This window comes from Anser cygnoides, chromosome 6 (assembly GCF_040182565.1).
Source record: "Anser cygnoides isolate HZ-2024a breed goose chromosome 6, Taihu_goose_T2T_genome, whole genome shotgun sequence".
NCBI classification, from domain to species: domain Eukaryota; kingdom Metazoa; phylum Chordata; class Aves; order Anseriformes; family Anatidae; genus Anser; species Anser cygnoides.
Genome location: NC_089878.1, coordinates 23,899,596 through 23,925,213, shown reverse-complemented (window position 1 = coordinate 23,925,213; position 25,618 = coordinate 23,899,596). Strand labels below are relative to the sequence as shown.

General features: G+C 38.3%; 1 long non-coding RNA gene across 3 annotated transcripts in view; it reads left to right on the top strand.

Moving 5' to 3' along the window:
* LOC106029940 (uncharacterized) overlaps positions 1-25,618 on the top strand; it is a 338,557-nt gene that overhangs the window by 201,922 nt on the left and 111,017 nt on the right. The gene's annotated exons all lie outside the window — the stretch shown is intronic.

Below are 25,618 nucleotides of genomic sequence, written 5' to 3'. Positions count from 1 at the left end.
CACATTGTATCTGATGTGTTCAATCTAATTAACTTATGACAACATCCTTGCCATGGATGCTGTCATAAGCAAGCATGCATCGAGGTGAGCTTCACAAAAAGGTTTTAACCAGATCACTGAGTAAGAGCATCCTTACTTATGTGTCTATTCAAAGTTAAGGTATGCTTCATTTACGGTATCGTGACATTGTGAATCCCTCTCTGGGAGAGGCTCATTTGGGTGAACGTTTTTAAGGGATGCATATGAGGACTTTAGGACAGATTTGAATTGTTCATATGATTGAGACACATAGATGTTTAGGTACTGCTAGCTGCTGTTCCATACTGTGTACCTCCATTTACGTACTAGTACTAGTAAAGGACAGCTGCAAACCCTGCATGTGCTCAGAAAGCTTTTGTGGAATTATTTATTTATCTATTTATTGTTTTAAACATTAATGCACATTTTCCCATGACTGTCTGTCACATTACAAAATTTCAAGGGCAAACAACTGTTTGCATTTTCCTTCTATTTTCCTGTTTTCTTTTGACAAAATAGAATAATATTTGTGATTTCAGTATATTTTTCATTTCTGTAAGGATTACGCTGTTTTCTAGAGACTCAGTGAGGACTAACATGGCAACATTTGAGAGATGAAAGGTACGAACTAACTTAGCTTTGATAACCTCATCTGTCAACTAAGTTAAATCCACAACAAAATCACAAATAGACCTGTTATGAATTTAGCTGGAAAAAAGGTCAGACTTCTTAAAAACATGGTCGTCTTTTTTGCACCTGTAACTTACTGGCACAGCTGATGTCATTTAGGCTCTGATTCAGCAAAGCACTTAACCATGCTACTTAGTCCTGTTGACTTTAATGGGAAGTAATTACATGTTCCAACAAAGCACATACAGAAGTGCTTGGCTGAATCAAGATTTTAGACGACATAATGAGAACCTGATTGGGAGGATGGGGGGAAACTGAATTAATGCCATGCTCAAAATCAAGCCCATACTCTCCAAAAATATACAGTAAGGACTCATTTGTGGCAGTGTTCTCCCCATGTTGTGGCATGTGTTGATCTCATTGCTATACAAAAATCAAGAAAACAAAATTCTAATGACTGTATCCGTGCTGTCACACACAGAGTCTGCATGCATACTATCACACTGCAACAACTGCATAGTGATTTAACTCCAAATGATATTGGTTTTCTTCCTTTAGAATTTTTCCTCATTCTCAATATTCAGTCCCTTTATTTTTCATTCTTGTGTGAGGGTGGTATTCCTTTCCTGTTCTCAAATCAACTGCCATTTTGATTATGTTTGTCAGTACTGCTGTTGATGTGAGCTGTATTAAAATAACAATTTGAAGCAACACTGGCACCAGACAGTCACCACTCATTAACATCATCCTCAGTAAAATATTAAAACGGAGCTGTAAGACTACCTGCTCTGTAGTCCCTGAACTGTAGCATTGTACAGACTGTCCATGGCTTCCAGTCACTCCTGTTACATTACACTGAGTCTAATTTCATCTCCTTGAGAAGGTTTTATTCCTGAGCACGGAGCAAATCCTGCTCATTTTATATTCCTGGTGACATTAATGGTCCTACTCACGTAACAGATTTGGCTCAAGGGATGTATGAGTAACAATATTGCTTTTCTTTGTTCTGATGGAAAGATGCTGCTCAAAGTGTTGCGGCTGAATTTGAAGTTTCTTCTTCAGTATCTGTAACTAATGAACCAACAAAGAAAGACGATTTCTTTGCTGTGTGGAGCACACTGAACTAATACCCAAGCTGACTAATTCTTCCATAGTGGTTTTACACAGGCTGCTAGGGTTAATGGGATTAGCAGGGTCTTGATTTCTGAGAAACACTGACAGAATTCAGTGGAAGGAGTCCGTCCAGTTCTATTCCAGCTGTTTATAGAGGCAGTAGCTGCATTTCTGTGGCTTTGGAACTATAAAACATCATCAAGGGGAGACACTGACAATTCATCCACAATCTTTTTGGTTTTATTTCATCCTGCTGAGATAACCATGGCCTTCCTACACACCCTGAAAATAATAACAACAACAAAAGGGTTGCCTAAGGAGAAAACCAGGTCAGTCTGGTCCCTGTCTTTACAGCACTTCAAGCATGGAAACAATTTGCATTGTCTTTCTGGTCAGTACCAAGTGGGACCAGAGCTGTCCATGGCTGGTGGCTGCTGACCTTGGCCCCACTATCTCCTCAGCAGGAGCCGTGTGGGGGCTGCTCCCCTCGCACTGTTGCCCTTGCACAGGCACCGAGCGCAGCCTGGCAGCAGGCGGTTTGAAGCTGCTGCGCTGTCCTGTGAGGTGCAGTACTGCAGGTGGGGGCTGGCCCAGGAAGAGGGAGCTGCGTGTGCAATGAAGTGCTCCCCACCCCTGCTGCCTGCTCTGAGGTAGAGTGTCAGGGTTTGGCCCCTTCTTTGCCTTTTCCGTCAAGCTGCTTCCCTTACAATGCTCTCTTTATTCTTTTTTTGTAGTTCTCTAATGTTTCTTGAAGTCTTCCAGTACTATTTTACTGGGGGTGTTAAGGACACACTTGGTGCTCTTCACTTAGAAGGAAGTCTACAGAGGATCCCAGTAGATCTGGTTGCTCATGGTATCTTTTTTTTCCAAAACTTCAGGCAGAGGGACCTGCTGGCACTCCCTCTTCTGTCAGTGCAGTAAGGAATTTCTCTGAACCAGGGTGAGGAAAAGCTCTGGCTCAGGCCCAGCAGTGAACAGGTCCCTCCCTCACTGGGTGCTGGGGTTGGGTGGACAGGTGCTTTTCTTGAATAAATGAGGAAGTCTGGGAGGCTGCAAATCCCAATATGGGATTCATTAATGGAATTGGTGGAATGAAGAAGTCCTCTACTGTTATACTTTTATATTTTTTTTTTGGGGGGGGGGGGGGGGGGGGGCGGAAGTGGGGAGGTACAGGACAATCCGAAACAAAATAAATGCTTGGGAGAAAATAACAAACATCAAGATGACAGTGTTAATAGCTCTGTTTTCCAGAAACCTGGGGCTTGGGTGTCTTCCTTGTTCAGTCTTCAAGGGTGGGTTGTGTTGTGCTCTGCTCAGTGTTGTGTTCTACTCAGCCAGGCTGGAATTTGAGGGAAGCTGTCGGCAACTTCCTGAAAATGGGAGATAGGGGGAATCCTGGCAGAGAGAGCAAGTAACATAGATGTGAGAGGAAAGTAAATCCCAGTGACATTGAATGAGTGACTCTATCAGAATATTCAGACAATCATGAAAGGCCATCTGTGCTGGGCTATACATCCCTAGGCAATGTGTGCATGATGGGGAAATGGACACAAGGAATAGACACACGGTGTCTGTACCCTTGTGCGATTATGGTCTGTTTGTTTTTATTCTCTCTCTCCACCCTAAAGTTACTGGGTTTTTCCTACTGCTGCCAAGAAGATGGTGCACTAAAAGCTATGCAAGCCTTTTGACTTCATTCCACCAGAAAATATTTTTCTTTAATGAATAATCCTGTGTGGCTTCTGCGTGATACTCAAGATAACGCAGACACTGATGGTTTGCTAAGTGGGCAACAGCATGTGTTTCTGTTACTTCCCTAGCAGCTATGGCTCTGTGTATGCTAACAGCACTGATGGCTTACTACAGACATAAGCTTTTAAAAACACGTTAGCCAAGGACAGTGACTGTTAATCATATTTTTAAAGCTGTTAAATTCAGTATACTCTGTTAAATTCAGTATATCCTAGGTATTAAGTGACATGTTGAAATAAATGAGGTGACATGTTAGGAAGCATGTGTAAAACATTGTTTTATTCTGATCTCATTGTGTTTATGACATTACTGTGCTTTTTACAAATGGTTGCAAAGCTTGAATCCTGATGATGACAGGTGTTTGCTGTTGTGTTACCCTTACCATAAGGGAGACAAAGCCTCAGATATCATTGTACTTAACTTCAGTTTTAAATTATAGAGTATCATCATCAAAGGGAGTGCAAATCAGTCATGCTGGACTCTGGGTCTTCCCTTTCCATCTGATGCTGTTGCCTCTCTGCTGTGATAGATCACACTGAGAAGACAGGCAGCTGCTGCCCTTCCCTGGCTGCTCTGGCTGACATTCCTGAAAGTTGAATTAGGGACAGTGTTATTTACTCTATCTTCTGCACTGAGAGAATTAATTCCAATGTCTCTACCATGTGTGTTGTCTTCACATGTTGGAAAAAGACTGCATTCTTGAGTCAGATTCTTTACCATTGATGGGAAATTATTGATAGCAAGCAAAATATTGCTTATCAGGATTAACTAAAATGATCAAAGGTTACATGCTGTTTACACCTATACTGCTGTGAGTCCCTGGATGGTTATTAGCAAGTTAAATCTTACATTAAAAGACCATTTTTACAAGGGAAAATGGTATCACAGTCCTTTGCAAAGTACTCTGATGTTAATAAAATCTTTTGGGATAACTTTTTTCTTACAATTTTGTATTTGTAGATCCAATCAAAATCCATAGCATGAACAGAAAACACACGGAGCTCTATCATTGCACATGATTATATTTACAGTAAATTAGAGCCAAAACCCCTTAATGCCAAACGGCAAAATCCAGACCTTATTGTTTTGTAGCCAGACCCTCCAAACCCTGCTACACAATGCTCCCGCTTAGTTAACTGAATTTTTGTGTAAGTGCTGAGGATGACTTGGTCTGATGCTTTTTAAAAATGCTCATGTAAGAACTGAGCCTGCTCCAGTGCTCATCAGCAGGAGCAGGAACACATATACTAACAAGGCGAAAATAAACCATGGTTTAATGAGTTGCGAAAAGGCCTGGTCTCTATGCTTTCCTAAGTAGTCTATTTTAGAATGACTGTTGGCATCGTCAGGAGGACACAGTGCTGGAGACTTATATGGTTAAATTTTATAGTAGTCTAATAATGAAAAAAGCATGTGTAAGGCCTCTTGGCAAACAGCCCATAGTCATGGCAGTATTCCTACAAGTAAAGCTGCGAGAGGGGAGGGAAAGAGATAATTAATGGGGACCTGCTTTATTTGCCAGGAGAGATTATTCTTATGCTGGGAGCAAAGGGTATGTGCCTGAGAAAATGTAGAGAATATAGAGTTGTTTTGCCGTGCCCTAAAATACAGTTTAATGAAAATGAGAAAATAATGGGAGGAAAGTCACTTCTCCAGTCCCTGGCCAGCTGCCCAAATATGAGTAGAGATGCACTGGCCCTGGCTGTGCTTCCAGCTCAACTCTCAGAAAACTAATTGTTCCTACACACATTTACTTTATTTTCAGATGCATGCTATTTGAAACCATGTTTTGCTTTTGTTCTTTGCTCCCTCCTGGCTCTCAGCTGGTGGAGAATTTTCCCCTCTGTTATTTCTTCAAATGTTTTCTCTTTGCAGAGCACTGTCTGTTGTTTTCAATTCTTACTGGGTTGTCTGTAGGAGTCTGGTGAAGCTTGAAGGTACCTGGAGTTTTCTGATTTCCTAATTCTCAAGCAAACCCGTTTGGCAGGGTTTGCCTGAGCTGCAGAGATTCAGCTCTCAGCTATGTCTCAATTAACAAAATCGTGCCAAGCCTCATTTTATTTCATCATATCTTGAAAATGTCTGATTCCTATATCCAGTGCATTTAACTCAGGAACCCCTGGCTGCCAACTTGACCACCTCTTTTATCTTCTCAGTCCTTCCTTTCTCCCTTCTGGTGAGGAGAGGTGGAGGGAACAGGCTCTGAGAATGAGGTAAGTCAGTGGTATCAGTGGGGCCATGTTTATTTACCTCATTAGCATATCACACCCATATATCGAGGTGAAGTTTTTGCCAGTGGTGGTGGTTTTTTTTTTTTTTTGTAGACTGATTTCTGATCAGATTCGATTATCTTCCTTCAGCCTTACACAGGTGCCATGAGAGCAGAACAGGATTCTCTGAATTTCAGATGGGCCTCTCACTCTGTCAGTTGAAATCTTACTCTGTTCTCTTTAGGAAGAGATCTGGTGTCAATTCTTTTTTGAATGAGGAGGAAATCAGTGAAATAATTCTCATTAACATGTATATCACATGGAAATCAAGGTGTCAGGGACTGAGAACAAAACAAGTGCTGCCTCTGACTGATGGATGCAGCATGGATGTACCCAATGGGCTATACTATGCTTTGTAAGTAACTTTTTTGGGAGCTGTAAGAGACAGTATTAATAGATATTATTCACATTTGATTCCTCACCCATCCCTACTCACAATGTATAGTCACTTCCCAAGAATTTGCTCAGTGAAATTGGACTTTCCTATTATTCTATGGACATAATATCTGGGATGCTATTTCAGATAATTACTAGGTTTTCCTCTTTTGGAATTTGATCAACCTCTGTCTGATCAACCTCTGTCTTTTCCAATGAATGTTGTCTGGAATAAAACTTATGTCATTAATTAACATGTTTCGAAACATTAAAGGTGGAAATTGTGCAGAGTTTTTCTCTGCTATGTGTTTAGCTATAGTTTAATGTCTTTTAATGTTTAAATAGATTTATTACTGACTTTCAATTCACCTACTCTATAGATTCTTTACATGTATGGTACAAGACACAAATTATTCATCCTTTCAAATCAGTGATAAAGAAATCCTTCCTAATGTTGTGACCTGAATGATACTGGTGTAATTATTATCGGTTCCAGGAGAAAGAGCTGTAAAAACATAATGAAATACCATTGATAAATGGAATAAGCAGAATTTTACTTGGTGTTTTTCTTTCTGGAGCTTCTATTAAAATCTATCCTCACTTTTAAAACATTTATAAGGAAAATTGAACAATTTTAGTGCAAATGCAAAAACTAAAGCTGATCAAAAGTATAGCAATGAATCGTGTCACAAAAAATTGTTAGCTATTTTTTGTTTTGCATGTGGTGAACTGTGTGGTGTTTTTGAAGAAATGAGCTCTTCAAATCAGAGGTACAGACAACATGTATGTGTTAGCTCAATGGCACTTCTCCTTGGAAGTTCCACTTCGGGAAGCCACATGATGGGTGAAGTATTACATATCTCATTTTAAGACTACTTTATATGATATTTAATTTTATATCATAAAAGCATGCATGGAATACTTGTTCAGCCATCTAACCCCAATCCTAACTACTATCACAGGGTTGAGTTGGTCTTGTGCTGTGGGTTAGCTCTAGTAGACAGCTGAGCACCGCACAGCCACTTGGCCTCCCTGGGTTGGATAAGGGCAAGAATCAGAAAGGCAGAAGTGTGAGAACTCATGGGGTAAGATAAAGACGGTTCACCAGGTAAAGCAAAAGCTGTGCATGCAAACAAAGCAAAGCAGGGAATCCATTTGCTGCTTCCCATCGGCAGGCAGGCGTTCAGCCACTCCCAGGGCCACAGGGCCCAATGTGTGTAATGGCTTCTTGAGGAGACAAACGCCAATCACTCCAAATGCCCTCTCTTCCTCCTTACTTACACCAGCTGTTACTGCTGAGCACTATGTCACATGGTGTGGGAAGCTATTTTGGCCAGTCTGGGCTACCTGTCCTGGTTGTGTCCCCTCGCAGCTCCTGGGGCACCCCCAGTCCCCTCGCTGGCAGGGCAGCACAAGCAGCTGACAGTCCTTGGCTCTGTGTGTGCACTGCACTGCATCAACTAAACATTGGTGTGTTAATGCTGCTATTTTCATCAAAAATCCAAAACACAGCACTGTGTGAGCCTCTGCAAATATAATCAACTCTTTCCTACCCCAAGCCATGGTATCTTGATTCTCATGAAGATTATCTGTCACAATTTCGTCTGGGATACGGTCTCCCTGCAAATTGAGATATAAAACCACTAGACTTGGCAGTGCTATGTTAAGGGTTGGATTTGATGATCTTAGAGGTATTTTCCAGCCTAAATGATTCTATATTATTTAGTGCAGAACAGTAATAAATATCTGACTTTGCAGAGTATATGCTTATGCATATAGGGTAATTCTAATTTTCATTTATCCTGAAATATGTTCCCATGTCTATCAATCATTTCTCAGATGAAGCTTTCCTGTTTTCATGCGTATTTATTTGTGAGAGGTTTGTGGTAGATCTCCAAAGGACCCAATAAACAAAACTCTGGGTCCAGTCTGATCCCCCAAAAGGTATTTGAGGAAACAAAATCAGAAGGCTAATGGGTGACATCCAAGAATTGTGTAACTGTGAGCTGAGAGAACCTTATTTAAAGCAATTTGTATGATATATATTAGGAACATAACTTGACCTAAAAGGAGCTTTATCAAGATATCTGGGACCTTGATTTTAAAAACAGTTACAGCAGACTTCAGCGTAACTGTGGAGCCATTCTCACTTTATTCTATTTCTGTGCATGTTAACAGAGATGTGGAAAGGTTGTTTGGTATTGCCACTGTTTTGTTCATTTTTTTTCATGGTTTTCTGTTTTTGTGCCATATCGACCTGCTGTTCAAAATTGTCAGCTTAAGTTTTGATCTGATGTAGCTAAAGTGCAATCTGCACAAGACCAAAATTTCTTTTTATATCCCCTAGCTGGGTCATTATGCTTACTTGTTCTAGTTGTTCCTCTGAGGGCTTACAGTTTACCATACCCTATCTTTTTTATTTTTGTGAATCAGAAATTATTGAAAAAGAATATGTGGTCTAGAGAGACTTGGATTAGATTTTTCTGTGAAGGAATTTAGTCTCTTTGAATGTTACTCAACTATAAAATTGAATTATAATAGTTCGCTAACCTAAAAGTAAAGCAAAGTTCACAGGTATTTGCAGTCTGTAACAGCACTGAGGTAATGAAGGACATAAATGCTTCAATGGGTAGGTGCAAATTGGAAGAAAACATTTACTTCTAACTTGTTTTATATTTGTTTAATTAAAAGTCCAAAGGAACTTTAAAACCTGTGAGGCAGTAAGTGGCCCTCTTGCTGGTTCTATTGTCCAAAATTGCTGGGATCCTTTCAGCCTGCCTGCTGAAGAAACAGATATAAAACTCCTAGAATAATGTATTCTAATCTCTATTTTTGTTCTGGAAAGTTCTGTCTATTTACTGGACTCTAGTAATGGCTCTGTAACTTGTCACAGCAGTGAAGTCTTACTGAACTGAGGACTGCACTTCATGTTCTCCTCTGTAGAGGTTCTCTAAAAAATAAAACTTAGGTGAATTACCAAATTAGTTGACTGTTTTCTGCTTGTGCATGCAATAGAAGGCTATTTTCTATGCTTTGTTATTTGATAGACATTGTACTGGACGCTCTGTACAGCTGATTTAATAAGGCATGCTAAGCAGTCATATGAGTCAACCAAATTCCTACTGTACATCTTGCTGTCTTAAATTATAGCCACATATTTGGCAAATGTCATTATTTTGGGGGGGGGATATTTGAATGAGAAAGGAAATAATGAATTGTCTAAGTTAGCTGCTTAATATTCTTTGGTATGTTTTCCCAGTTTGGCTCACACAATTTGAGATTTTTTTGTACTTGGTCATGTTAGCATTGTCAGAGTTACAACTATTATTATTTCAACCAGAGGTCACAGGTGAGATCAGAATTGTACTTGGCACTGTAATCATGACAGTAAATGTCAATAAGTCTAGTTCATTGAAGGCAGAAGTTATACTGGAAAAGATGAGATGAAATAATGTATGTTTTTCTGATAAGAGCTGAAATGGTGGGAGACCATAGTGGCAAAGAGCATAAAAGAAAGCAGAGAACCTGTGTTTTCTGAGTCCCCTTTCCTAATCCAAAACCGATCAGCTAGGAGGGGCCTTTGTACTTAAGTCCTTGTGGTTTTGTTGATTTCCAAAGGTTTTTCATTAAACTGGGGTGAGGGGTGGGAGGAAGAGAAGAGAGAATAAACCAACAAACTACTATTTCCCTGGTTGTAACATAAATTTTTGTGGCTCACTCTGTTCCTTTTGCCTTGGTCAAATCTATAAAATGGAGAGCAAGTTCAAAAGTAGAAATGCACAAAACCCAAAAAGCAAACAACAAAACCTCATTTGAATCTGCTGTTTGGTTTTCAAGTTGGCTGTCTGCAGGAAGAAATTTAAAATTTAGTTGGAGCTCTAAACTGTTTCCACATTCAGTGCTGTGCAGGTACAGGATGCTGGTTTGAAATGAGGTCTAAGTATAAGTGCTTTAAGTGCTCTGCTGATTCCGTGTTTTTAGGAATTTTATGAGTGGTGATATGTTTTTCCTTTGTGGATTATTTTTGTTATGGTTGGTGTAGTTTTCAAACATGCAGTAGAAATAATGAAGTCATTTGTAATTGTGAAAGAATAAAGGATGCAACAAGGCTAACTCAAGAGAGCCTAAGGCAGGTAACAATAAATTAACTCTTCCAAAGAAAGAAAACTCTTTAGAAAGAACATGTAAGATGGAAATGGGTTAAAAAAAAAAAGCTGAAAATGAGACTGTAAAACTCAAGAGGCAAAGATATTTGTGTGATGAAAGAGACTTCAAAAGTAAATAAATTAATGAGGCCAGGAAGAAAGTATAAATTCTGGAAACAGAGCAGAATACTAGGGGCCAGTGAGCTGAACCAAAATTATGGTTGAATTGGTAGATGTTTGGAGAAGGAGGACATATTTTCTTAAGTAGCAATTACTTACAATAATTACTTACAATAAGATTTTAAGGGCGAAAGTAAGTGTTTCCAGGCCATGTAGTCGTCATATACATTGGCTCAAATGAGGCAATTAAATAAATAAATAAATGGTGTTTGTGCATTTATATATAATGTTATCTTGACAACGATATTTTTTAACAATGAGGCAGAGAATGAAGAATTGGTTCTGGTAAAGTATTTTAAAGCTAAAAAAAGATTATCATTATTAATTCCCTAATCTTGGAAATACTGCTTTCTTCCCTTGTGACTGGAACTGGAGCAGTCTGGCTTCCTATGGTGATTCTATTCTGCTACAAATTTTGCCTGTGGTCTGATGGGGAAAGGTGGTTTTTTTTGTGCTGCTTTGTCTGAGGAATACTGGCATGTAATGGTTAAATGTATATTCCTAGAAGACCTTATTTCCACTGTTTTGTTAAATCTTGTCCATCTATTTTAAAGTGAAAAGCTACTCTTAAGAGTGGTAGTATCAGTTTAGTACCCTACTTTATAAAATACTTGTATGAAAACACAAAGACATGAGGCTACTGAAGGTTTTCCAAGCTGCAGCACCAAGTTGTAAAAACTAAAATGAAAATGATTTATGAACAAGCCTTAACTGTTTCTTTCAACAGTGGGATGATAACAAAAGGTAGCACAAGAACAATTGCTGCTTAGAATTAGAAGCCTTCACAAGGAAAATATTTGCCTATTATATGCCCAACCAAGAAAAACAGAAGTTCTATTACTAGAACGTAGTAAGCTTCAAGTACTACGGAAGAAAGCAAAGATTAGAATTGAAGGAGGAAAAAACAACAACAACAACAAAAAAACAGGAACAACAAAAGAACAGAATTACAGAGGTAACTGTTGTCTCCCATTTGTGGTATTTCATTGTATAGGACCATCAGCTCAATATGCCTCTGGCTGAAGTCCTGTCCAAGATTGCTGACTAATGTCACTGATCAAAAGCTCACTCTGGTTTCCTATGGCAATTCTGTTCTGCTACAAATTTTGCATATGTGGGAATATGTGGGAATCAGAGAAGTGGTCCTTAGCTTCTGAAGCCTTCTGAGTCTTCCTCCTGTAGAGATTAAACTTTTTCACAGACCTTACCTGATGCAGGGCAAAACTCTTTGTTTCAGCCACTTAAAAGGAATTCTTCAAATCAGTTTGTGCTCTCACTTAAGCATAGTAGAATCAAATTTTGCAAAATAGTCAAGCTATTTCTTTTCCAACTAAGTAGGAAGGAGACAGAAAATATTTGCCAATAAAAAATTTAAAAATGTATTCTGGGAGACACTTAGGTACTGTTATGGCAAGCATCACATCTACACAGATTAAAGAGAGAAGGGAAGGGATCTTCTATCAAAGTGATAGAAAGAACTTTTGTTCAGACTGAGTCAGTTCTGCTTGATCCATGGGTAAAGTCTCCAGGTTAGAGAATGCAGAATGGATTAACCCTATGAAGATGCAGAATTTCTTTCACAGGGGCTGACCACTCTGGTCATCTTCAACCAGGAATCTGAAGTAACAATGCTTCTCCAGACCAGAATGTGCATGTTCACACGTGGTCTTTTGAGCTCTGAACCCTCCTGGAGCCTAGGTAGCACTGGAGATTTCCAGCAAGCTCTGCAACACTTCTCCTAGATTTGGAAAATACTTTATTATTATTATTATTTTTTACAAACACTGTAAGTTATACGAATGGTTAATACCACCCATTTTTCTAGATGCCATTGGGACTGACTCTTGCAGTTTACCTAATGCAGAGATTCACAGGGTGTTGTGCCTTTTCCCAGACAAACTAGCTCTGAAACTGCAAGTTTAGGGCTATGTTGACAGGATACTCATTGTGTGCTTACTTTCATTATTATAAATCCTGGTACCTCTGTTGTGATTTGCCTGATTACTTTCTAGATTCACTGTAGGAAAATTGGTGTGGGTTAGGTACTTCTATTTTGCTAATCAAGTTGATCATATATAGTGGAGAGAGCAGACACTTTTAGATGGTTGATTTTGGGGAACTTCTTGATATTTTTCTGTTATTGCAATAGTATTTTTATTGGGGGGGAGGAGGGGGGAGTTGGGAGGAGGGGAATGGAAGGGGAATATAATTTGTTCAGTGTGGTGGTATTCATTCAGCATAATGGTGATTTGTTTCTATTATGAAGACGCCAGAATTCTTGAAAGTTCTATGAATTCAAAAGCAGTCATTGTGCTGAGCATAGTACATAAAACACAAGGGGAATTGGAGGATAACCGAAACTTTTCTTTTCCACTTAAAAGTTAATGTGTAGAATGTGTTCCTACATGGAGATGTGATACAATAAAATTAAATGGCTTTAAACCTATATCTAAAACCATTGCTGTATGCAGAGGAGCAGAAACCTTGCAGTGCACAGGAAGTGCTAAGAGCATTTGTACAGCATAAAAGGATATTTGATGCCATCTAGTGGTAGTTGCAAAAAGGAGATAGCAACGAAGTCCTAGAATCTGTAACTGCAAGAGTATACTGTGTCTTGAATCCTTTAGTACATCACTGGTACAGATGTAGAAATCTAAATAAAACAATATTATTTCAGAAACTCTACCAGTTAGCTTCTTGTAAGCTCCCAGACAATATACTTTTTTTTTTTTTTTTTTTTTTTTTCAGTCCTTACACTTTCTTGACCACATTTTTGCAGGTGTGCTGCAAATGGTAATATTTCTGAGGTCACAAACCACTATCTAAACTGGAGTACTTGAACCGGTTTCTAGGCTTAAGACTTGCATAAAATACCTGTCATCAGAAGGTAAAAATGTTGAGCAATTTGAAGGCAGGGAATTACTTCTTTAAGCCTAACAGCATCTGCTAAAGGATTAAATCTATTGTATTTAAACAAATTAAATTCATTAAGTATTAAACATATAATTTCTCTGTTCAGGATAAAATATTAACATGCCATTTTATGTTTGTTGGTGCAAATTAAGCAGTAGGTTGGCCTGCAGTGAAGTGCAAAGGGGCTATTTGCAAACCACTGAACACTGTTACCTGAGAAACCATGTGTGTGTGGTGGTGATGGGGTGTTAAAGGCTAGACTGAGAATCAGAGCAAGTAGTATTATACCTTATATGCTATTTTAGGGTATTTGGTTTGGAACTGTCTTTCTGAGGTGGAAAGGCCAGTTTCAAAAGAACATTACTCCATTGTTCCCTGTGAAAACATCCTAAAGAACTCCAGATATTGCACTGTGATGGTGCTCATTCAAGAAACTTCTTTCAAGAAAAGCCACAGCCTCTTTCCTCAGTGTAACATGTCAAATTCCTATTAGCTGTAGTCTGACAAGCTAGAAGTCAAATTAAAACAAAACAAAACAAAAACAAAAAAAAGTTTTTTTTATCAGACTTCAGTTGTCATTTTATTTATTTATTTTTTATTAATAAAATATCTGAGTGTCTCCTAAAGTGAGAAGCAAATAAAGAAATCTTTCCTTTCAGAGGCTGATGTTCTTGGGTCTAACTTTCTGCTTTCTAGTTCTGTGTGAAAGTGTTAGCAGAGAAAATGGAATTAAATGAACATTGAAGGAGCATTCTGCTGAATGAATGTTTTTCAGCCAGTGGGAAGTGAACTTCCTATTGAGTAGAAAAGGTATGAAGCAACTGGTAGTGAAGCCTCCAGCTGGGCAACTACAAATTATTGGATGCTTTCCACAGGATGGGACATAAATTGTGTGGAAGTCCACAAAGACTTGGAAAAATAAATGCCCTGACAAGTTGTAAACCCAAGGAATATAAGTGACCAGAGTGCAGAAATGGTCAAAGGTACGTGACACAGTTTACTAAGTTTTTCTGGAGCTTAACATTATTGCTTGCAGAAGCGTGCAAGCACTTGCCCAAGCTTAGGCTTTATTTTTGGCTGTATATCAGGGGCAAAGCCATAATACAACAGCTTCTAGTCACTCCTTCCATGAGCATCTCTTCCATGGGACAGATAGTTGCAGGATGGGTAAACTCTGAGGCTACTGATTGCTGCCTACTTTGTTGAACCGTTGTTCTGCAATTCTTCCTTCACCAAAGACCGAGATGAGACTATTGGATCTCCGAAGTACAGGAGAACCTCTCCCTGACTAATGCGTGCCTATATTTTAGGTCACCTAGAAAGTGTGTGCAGGGGGCAGGAAAACCTGCCAGGGTAGGTGTGAGATATGAGTTTGTCTTCTATGCCAAGAGAAGACTCTGTTCATCATGTGACAGATGTTTTCTGGTTTGTTTGGCCCTTAAATGTGTCTTGAAATATCACTGTTCTGAGAAATTCACCTGTCATAGAGGCAAAGTAGAAACAAACTCAGTTGCTTATTTGCAAGGTGGAGAACTGAGTTAAAAAGAAATGAATGACTGCTTCTAGACAGCACAGGAAATCACTTGTAAAACTGAGAACTGCCTCTGGAATTTGAGAGCATGGGTTGAGAGCCTCTACTACATTACTGTATTTCAACCAGTCATACTTGTAACACATTTACGAACACTTAATCTATTGACTGCCTGCAGCAATTCACTGCTACTCTTGCTGAACTCAAATATTTAGCACTAGGTTTTTAGTCACTGGTGAAGATTAACACCACAGTTTAGGTACATTATGTATTTTGGGGCTCTAGTGAGTAAATAAATACACTGAACATATATGTAACCTGGAAATTAAGAAATGATTCTTCCTGGAAGAGAAATGAAGTCAAAATACAGTGTGTAGCTATGCAATAGCAGTAGTGGGGGCAAAACCAAAAATAGTTTTCAAACTGAGATCTATAAACTGTTGATGGTCAGTACGTGGTATGGTGGCCTTCAGTAGCAAGGACTTGATTTTAATGACCAGGATATCAATCATCTTGATATCCTAAATTACCGAGGGTGTAGGGGGGATGGATGACTATTATACAGTACCAAGACTTCATTATATGTCTGGAGCGGTCCATTACTTCTGAATGACAAACCTGACTGTTATCTTAAAGCTTCATAAAACACTGCACAGTGGTTTGTTTTTGCTGCCCCATGTATTTTTAGGAACAACTTTGTGCTTTTTTGAGATAAATTCATATTCTCGTGGTGTTATGAATCAAGTTGATTTAGTGGGAGAAAATTCAGCTGAAAATAAAAGGCCTTAAAAATCAAACAAGCAGCTCCTTTCTCTCTCTCTAGAAGCAGCTTGTATAATAACATTGTACTGCTCATTGTTTTAGTGCTTTCAGGGCTATCTTTTTTCTATGGTACTAGACATTCTCTAAGGTGCTGTTTTTTATTAAAAGTGAAACTAAAGACAGCTCAATTCCATTCCACTTACCTGTGATATGTCAGGAGAGACAACAAGTAAGAATAGTGGAAAAAGGTTTGAACAAAATTGGCTATGAATCCAAAAGTTAAATACTGCTGATTAACATGAAATGTTAACTGAGTGTAACTTTTATTGACCCTGAGGGTAGCTAACCTGCCACACTTCCCTTTGGATCTGAATCTAAGTCACTAACTGGGAACTTACTGATTCACTAGTTTTGGGGTGAGATTTGAGATATGAATTATATCTCTTCAAATTTGGTTAAATGACTAGAAGTGGGTCACCTATGGCTCACCTTTGGAGGCATGAAAACATAGTGTGTTTTCTCTTTCTAGTACAGATGATTTCTAGTCCTGCTGATTTCTGGAAAAATATTTCCTTCCCTTTTTATCTGTCAGGCATGAAACCTCTCTTTATCTCCTACTTTCTCTTCTGCAGCTGAGTGCTACCTCATGGAAATCAGCCTCTTTCTGCCAGTTTCCAAATGCGTCCTAAGTGTCAGATTTTTTTTTTTTTCTCCTATCCAATTCTACTTTTATTGCAGGAAAAAAAAATCAGAGTGGACTTAACGAAGAACATGTCCTATACCTAGCTGAGATGTGAGGTCTGGTAAACCAAGCTACTTAATCACCCAGAGAGTCTATAGTTTAGGTGCCTGTGGCAGTGAGAAAGACTGAAAAAACCTGAGTACCTACAATGCAGAATGTTTCTTTCTAAAATAAGAAAATGGAAAACTTCCCAGCTTCCACATCTGTCTCTAATTTATACCTCTGAGCACTAGTGTGAGCAAGGAAACAGAAGGGTTAATGAACTACTGTTCTTTGTGCAATTACTGCAGGGGATGGCACTCCCAGCTGCAGAAATCTGGCAGCAACTGTTTAGTTGCCAGAGAACAACTGAATAATAACTGCTCTTTGAGCTAGAGGTTTCTTATATCCACCCTGATCCATCTGCAGGAGATGCTGTGTGCCTAGAAAAGGAGTAAGGTATATGCTTGGTACCTGCTTCTAAGTACAACTGAAAACAGAAAAAATCCTGAGCTGAATCTGAAGATCCCATACTGAGATTTGACTAGAGAAGTAAAAGCTTACTTGTCCCAGCATAATTCTCTTTTTACTTCAGTCCAGCTCCCAATAAATTGAGCACACATATAACTTTAAGCAGGCTAGTATGACACTTAGGCCAGTGTAAATGTTGGACGAAGTCAGAGTATCAGGCTTCCCAACAAGATATGGGACAGAGTTAAGCTCAGATCTAATAGAAACCAGCCAGACAGGAATCCTGCAACCACTGTGGCTTACAGGTACCTTTTCAGTGTGGTTCATGGCTAGAACCTATAGTATGAGATGTACAATGAGCTGTCATAAGATGGGAACTAGACCCTGCAGTGCTAGTCACAGGAGCAAGCATTGGTTTCCAGACCCGGACCTCCACTCCACTGCACGTTTCTGTGTCTGGTCTTGATAACATCCTGAGTCACATGTGAATTGCACAGATTTAGTCTGGAGGTGGTGGAGGACAGTGCAGAAATCAAGCTGGCTGTGTCCCAGTTTGTTGTGTGAGAATTTTTAATCTTTCTCCCTCATAGTTCACAAGGGCATTTGCTGCAAAACACTGGCACTGAACACTTGAACAGGGATGCAAAAACAGGTCTGTGCAGAACTGTGCATATATAGGGCTGTGGTTTCTCTTCATACTCTGAGAGAAGAGACAAATGAGCTGAAATAATGAATAATTTCAGTAAACAAGCTGAGCTTTCTCCCTGAAAACTGGGTTAGAAATATGAGAAATATGTATTCTCAGACTCTGGGGTGCAACGATGGAAATGCAGTAGAGACAGCAATGGATTAGTTAGTGTACAGACAAAAATTGTGCCTTCCTGCATCCCAAAATGGGGCAGAACTTGTTGGCAGTAAGAATATGCACTTCCAAACATTACAAGTCCACATTGAAATGGAATGCTTTAAAAAAAAAAAAAAAGAAAGAAAAAAAAAAAGAACAACAACAGAAAAAATAAACTTTCACAAATAAAATAAAACATCTTTGACACAGATAATGTACAGGACCAACTGAGTGTACTGTTTCTTGTGATGTTTAATCAGCTATTTTAAATTCCGTATATAGGGCACAGCTTATTCATCCATTTAAAAATAGTTAAACTGTTTGGGAAGCAGGACGCTGAGTCTGACTTCAGTGGTACATGCTTGAAACTGGGGTGTGTGTTGCTTCTCATTTTGGGTGGATTTAAATATTATGCTGTTAAAAAGATTTTTCTTCGTTATGTTTCTGTGGAATAACAATGACATCCAGTGGTTGTCTACTTTAATAATACACATGTATCTGCTATAGGTATAATAGGCAATGATAAGATTTCTCTGGAGTCTTTACTTTGTGGTAGCTGAGAGTTCTTTATCCCAAATTTACCAGCAGGGATTTTGGGGTGGGGGCACTTGAGGGATAGAGGTTGGAAGTGAAAAGTCCCCATGCTTTAATGAGGCCCTAAAGTGAGGAAGTCAGTTCCCCTTTACTGCTATCTAAATGCCAGTTTAGCTTCAGGGAAGAACAAGATATTGTAGTTTGTTCATTCTCCACTCTTCTAAAGAGACTTAAACACAGATTTCTTTCCTAATAACTGAAACCCACAGTGGCCTAAGCAGTGACTGTATCCCATACCCTTTTCTCTTATTTGAAAGTGCTTATCTAAAGTATACACTTTCTTAATATTATTTCACCTGTTTTCATTTTTTTTTAAATACTTTGTTGTTGTTGTTGTTGCCCTATCAATGTTCTTTAGGTTGCCCTGTGGCATCCTTAACTTACATATCAACAAAGTGTGTATTTTAAGATTTTTTTATTCTATTTAATAAGAATAAGTTACCATAGCAACTATCACTCACATGGTACTTATTGCTGTGGGATTTAGTTACATTTCCTTTTAATAACAAGAACCTTAAAACAGTAGCACATCATGCATTTTTTTGCATTTTACTTTGCAGTTGAAAACTATATACCTTTATATTTTTCTTCTAGTGACTGTTTCATTTGTATATTAAAATATGTTTTCTCTTCCTTTTAAATAAAGTCTTCCAAGAAATCTCATCAGGGTAGCGATATGGGACACAAAATTTCTCTGAGAAAAAGGCTTATGTGTGGAACAGACAAAAAAAAAAATAGATGCCAGTGGAGGGGTAACGCGTTAGAATAATGGTCATGGGGTACTTGGGCATGGATACCTCCCCTCCAATCCCACTTGCTTCCTTTGGCTTCCTTTAGGGTCATACCTTGACTCCAGTATGGTAGGAGCCACAAGACAGTCGTTTTTGTGATAGGCTGGATAGCCTTGTTTTTAAGAACAGTTCCAGAATCTGAATATGATTGTATAATTAATAAATAAATAAATAAACAGTTTCAGATTACAATGTTAAAACAAAAACACAAAATGGTCTGTGTACTCTAAAAAAGCATTTCGATACAAGTACGTACAATGATGTCTACTACAGAAGGGAAATGTTTTTGTCTACAATTAACTCATTACTTTTCTCATGGAATTACCAATGCTAAGAAAAAACTTGGTATAAACTTATGGCCAGATCCTTCAAATCTTGCTTCAAAGTAAAGTTTTCCTGCAGACAGGAGAACTAGTGATAGAGCTACTTGTCTGAATAGGAATAGCTGCTGAGCGAGATGCTGCTATTCTTAGAAACTACATTTTCCTGTTGTGATATGATACAATTCATTGCATGTGATATTCCATGCAATAACCAGTGAAACGTAGTACATTGAAAATATGCACAGAAAACAAAGAAAGTTGGCTTAAAATAAACAGTAGGTACTAGCTAATCTAATGCTGCGATTATGATAAAATCAAGTACTTGTAGATTAGAGTTTACAGATACTTTTCTAACTTTCTTAAACACCTTCTGTAACTATGAAGCTAAAACCTGTTTGCTCATTTCTGTGTGAGTATAATTTAATATTTGTTGCCATATAACTAACAAATTTTCAGATTAAGCCCATTAAGCCACCATCCTCGCCTTAAAAAGTACTTTGCTTATCTGAGGGTGGGTGCTTTTTGCCCTTCTATCACACTGAGTTATCAAAGCTGATCCTTTCAAACATTCATTTAAATGACCTATTTGTATGTATTTCTTTTAGATTCTCTCTTTCTATATTTTCCTTAAGTGTAGAGTCCCAAACTGGGATCTCAGCTGGCTCCAGCTGAGACCTCCTAGTGCTGAACAGATTTGAATAATCACCTCCTCTGTCTTGCTTCTGGCAGTCTGGCTAATACTTCCCCAAATGACATTTTCTTTCTTGGCTTCTATTCAGTTTGTGGTCTGCTGCAGTCATACCATTTATTTTTCTTCAGTGCATTATTCTTTACGGTATTATCTTATGGATTTCAAATCATTTCTTCAATTTATCAAGATAATTTTTAATTCTTCCAAAGTACTCACAGCCCCTTCCATTGGTGTTTCCTTCAGTGGTTTCAAGAATATTTTGAGTGTTATTTGTAAAGATACCAAGAAGTGGTAGAGACAGGATATGTTATGACTGAAGCTTTTTCAACCTGCTGAGGACCCACATGACAGTAATTTCAGTGTTCCTTGGTTTGAAGGGTGTATTGCAGAACATCATGCTATTAGAACACGCTTACTTACTTATATCAGAAATTCATATCAGCTTGGTTTGAAACCTGTGGTAGAAAGCAAGCAGCAACCATCCAGGCTCCACTGACCTTTAGCAGTTGCTGGGAGTTCCATGGCTCTTGTACCAGCTTTCTTCTTTTAAGCTGACAATGAAGGACCCTAAGAAACCAAGATACTGGATTTGACTGTTTTTATTACTATAGTATTTGTTTATTTATTTCCTACCTTCCTTTTCAGGTCAGTGGCAATAGTAATTTGAGATGTCATAATATGGTGGAAATGACAATGATGTACCACATTTATTGTGTTCAGAGGGGAAGTATTGACATAATTTTGCAGAAGGCTAAAGGATCTTTATGGTTATCTTGTGGAGTAGAAAATGTAGAAGTTGCTCTGGAGGAGAGCAGGGTGATATTTTCAGAACAAAGCAATTTTTGGCTCAACATTTTTAACAAAACTTGAATTCTGCCCATGCATAACCATGTTTTAGGTTTATTTTGTTTCCTTGCTCATCTCAAAAAAAAAAAAGGAAAAAAAGGTTTTTAAAAAGGTGAAAAATGTTGCATTTCTGTAATGACAGATTTCTAGACAAAACTTCAATAACTGTTATCAATGGTTTTCATTTTGAATCAAGGTTTATTTTCACAGTCAGAGAAAGTGTTTATATGAAACATTTCTGCAACCATTTAGAACAATTCCACTTTCAGTTTTTCAAAATTAACTAAACACGATCTGATCAGAAACAAAAGGAATTATCAGTGAAAAACATGGGTATCTGCTTTAAGCAGAATAAAAGTATTTTGATCCAAAAATGAAAAAAGAATTGGGGATACTTTTCATATTGAATTACACAACTGAAAATACAGAAAAAATTAAATAAGCACTGATCAATATTTTGTGTGCTTTGAGAAAGTCACCAAGCACAGGAGTCCTGTTAGCTTCAGGAAACCCTGAAAGCCATTCAGCACTACTTTAGTTATGTGAACCAGGATCTCTTGGTTATATATCCTGATCCATGGTGTCTGAAGAGATCACATCTCCTTCCATATTTCCAACAAGCTAATTTTGGGAATGGGACCATTTGGAACATTTTCTCCTTTGGCTTTTGCTGTGCCAGGAAGGACTCTTTGCTACAATGGGATGCTATATGGCATTGGGCAGAGCTGATAGAGAAGGAAGCAATGTAGCATCTGTATGCAAGACTGTCAGATAATTTGCTGTGTTTTGTTTCCTGCTTGTGGCTGTATTTACTGAATTAAATGATGTTTAATACAGAAGTTTTAGTGATGATGACAACATTCATCATCTACTATTATAGTTTTGGTATTGTGTTCTTGCTCTCGCTTTCTTCCTACTTTCCGTGATTTTTTAATCCCATTACATGGTTACCATAGCAATTGTTCCTTTCCCTTCAGCTTTTCCAGCTGCATTTGAGAGCATTTATTTTACAGAATGCATTCCAGTTCTCTTTAACTCTCCAGGGAGACCTCAACTAAGTTAAAATGTTGATGATTAATTTACCTTCTGATGTTTCATACAAATTATATCAGAATAATCTGAGGTGTATACATGATAGCATGAAAAATCGAGTGCAATGTAGAGACATAGAACATCCTATAGATGTCACCGTACTCCATGCATTTAATTGAGAGCAAACATGACTTACTGTAAAGTGTGAAATTAGTTTTCCACTGTCAAACTATTATACAAAAGTTAGCAAGAGCTTGATTCTTATACTCATCAGGATTGTTACTACATCTTCCAGAGCAAACAGTCTTGCTGAAACCCTTGAACAAATTGATTTTCACCATGATGAGGGGGTCAGAACTAAGCATCTAGTAGTAAGCAAATGTTTATTATTGAGATAGCAAAATACCACCAGAAACAAGGAAAAACAAAAAAAAAACAAAACCCCTCAACTATAAGTACAGATGATTATCAATCTTCTGGTTCATTTGGGTAGTCTTCAGCTATGCTTTTATAGGCAAAATTGAAAAAATCTCCTGAAAACTTTCAATAGTTTTTTTGATTGATTTGAATAAAGAATTAAATGCTTTATTAATAATTTGCATTGTTCCTTTGACTTCCCATCTAAAATCTCTGTTCAGTAGAGGAGGAGGAAGTAACTTTGGTAAATAACACCTTTCCTGTTTGAAAAATACAGTTGTGGAACATCAAAATGTATTCATAAATTTTACTAAAGTTACACAAATGTGTTTTAATCTAAACAGGAGGACTTCATGATGATGTTTTCAGAACGTTCCATTTATCTTTTATCTTGCAGATAGCATTGTATTTTTTTTTCCTGTTGGTTTGTTTTTCCCTCAAATGAACCTATTTTTAAAAGCTTAGGAAGGGTTAAAAAGCAACACTTGAATAATCAAGCTTTTCACATTGGGTCTACATTAATATTTTACGTTGATCTGAGTTTGCAGTTCAGAGGGTATTTAGCTGTTAGGAATTGTTTCTCCATATTCCTTTAACTTATAGGATTCTTTTTAGCTCCCCAGCCTGGGTACCAGCTTTTAAATGCTATTGGTTCCACACACCTGCTGCATCAAGAGCTTGTGTCTGAATCATCTATTTTGGTTGAAACAATCCATTTTATTTATTAATTCATCCCATTTTCTTCAGCTAAACACTGAAACTTTAATCATCTGGAATCAGACAATGAGGGTTATAACAAGGTACTGCATAGAAACTTTCTGAAAGATATTCTTGTCTCTTTTTCAAGTTCTTCATAGAAAACACCACAGACCTAGCTAAGAATAAGTTTTTGATTTGGCTAGGGATCACCTGAATCCATTTTCAGAATGAAATAAATGATCCTGTACTGCTCCCTAGGAAGCTCAAGACAGAGTCGAGCAGCCTTCACTTTCTCAATGTCAGCACGCACGCTTCCATTTGCAAAACTTAAACCTAAATTGTGTATTCATTCATCAGAGCTACGCATGCAAATTAGGTAATTTCTAGGGAAAAAGAGCACTGAGGTTTAAGAACAAGAGTTTTTTGTAACTTGTACCATACTAAATCTCTGACCAGCTGTGGTCAGCAGCAAATGGAGTTGCATGCTTTAAATGTGCAAGTCTAAACTGTTTTATTTTCATTTGCTTGCTAGCTTAACTGTTTACAATTGAATGTTAGTATTTTTGTGAGCTTACAGAAGGAAAAAAGGGCTACATAGCTATCAGGATGGAGGGGGGAGCATTGTTCTTATACGTAGCTATCGATATTTCCTTCATGTGATGAAGATGATCGGAATTAAAGATTCAAAGCACTTTCCATTCCTTATATAGCACCTGAAAATGGCTGCAGTCTGCTTTCAGGTCTTGGACATAGCTGCTGTACTGATTTTTCATCTTTGCTGTGAAGAGAGCCATTTTGCTCACAAGCCGGTAATGTGCTGCAGTTGCATATGCCCATAACCTTTCCCTGAACCCAAGCCCTCTGCAGCAGGTTGCGGAGGCCCAGAGCGGCCAGGTGACATACAGTGCCATCTGCACTTCTATACTGGTCATCTGGCCAGAGCTCTGACCTTTCTGAACATGATACAGCGAAATCTAACTCCTGAAAGCTGCTCGGAGGCAAAATCTGTTCTTCACCGTCAGTTGCACTACTCAGTCACTTAATTGTCCACTGCAACTGATAAAGTAACCATTAGACTCAGGTCATGAACTACAGTTTATCATTCACACACAATAATACACCCTTGAACTGCACTGTTTTCTAAATTATAGCAACACAGACTTATTCAATAAAAGAGATTTAAAGTACCTGGGACTTGACTTAGTCGTGTGCCACAAAACAACAGCTGAAAATAGATCGTTTTGGGCAGGGAGAAGATGCTTTGATCGCTGCACTTCGCAATTAGCACTGTATGGCAGGTAAAGGCTGCTAGCAGTGAACAAAACAATAAAAATGCTTGAGTGACATTAAGTTCTGCTTTTACTCCCAGTCTCACTGCTGCCAGACAAGGTATCTCTGTGGTGGTCACTGTGCTGCATGGGCAGATGGATAAGGGTGGCAGCAGACTGGGAACTGCACTGCTGGGAAGGGATGCACTTCAGCCAAAATACATTTTCCTGTTTAGTTGTGAATAGAAAACAGAATTGTTCCAGACTCAACTTCTGACCTCTAATTTTAGAGCCAACATTAGTGAAACAAAAGCTCATCTCAGTGAGTTATACAAATTCCTTGCAATTTGGAAAAGCCTTTAATCTGAAGATCATGGTTAGCTCCTGAAACATTAATTCTTTAATTAAGACTTGAGTGAGGTCGAGGTTACTGTCCTCATCGTACAGTCAATCTAAACCACAGAGAAGTATAAACCACCCCAAATTTCTCCTATTCACACACTATCTCTCTGTCTCTCTCTCCTCCATCTTAATCACACCCAGGAGCCATCCATGGTGTTCATCCATCGCAGCTGCAAGGCTGGAAACCAAAGCAGCTGCTGTCTAGTTAATAGGCAGGCTGGGCCTTTTTAAAGGGTTCAATAGTAGCTACTTAGCCACAGTGGGGAGGATCGGTTCCCCATTACAGTTGATTAGAGTTTTCTAGTCATATCTGTGAAGGCAAGGTCACACCTACTGCTGCTGGGAGATCTGGTTGAGGAGAGGGTTTCTTCACTGCCCTGATGTAGGCTTAGAGTTTAGAAGATGAAGTATATACTTTGTTACTATGATCGGTGTCATGCAGTCTGGATAGAGCCACAACTGTGTTTATTTGTCCTGAAATTCAGTCTCTTTTTAGCACTGCAGTTCTTCAATCTTCACAGACATTTAGAAAGAAAGAATGATGCTCATAGGAATTATTGGCACTGCCTTTATAAATTCTTCCTTGTGTAAGAAGCTTACCATGACAAATGAAACAGCGGTTAAAATAAATAGTAACATAAAGATAGACAAAGAATTATTTAGAGCAGTAAAAAGTCTTAAGAATGGTTTCATGAAAAGCTGAATAAATAATTTCTGTTTGAAATGATAGAAATAATTGTGATAATAGGAAAAGAAAAATCTATTTTTAGTGAATAAAAATTCTAGTGAGATAAATGTGATTTCTGAAACAGAGGATAATGAGACCAAAC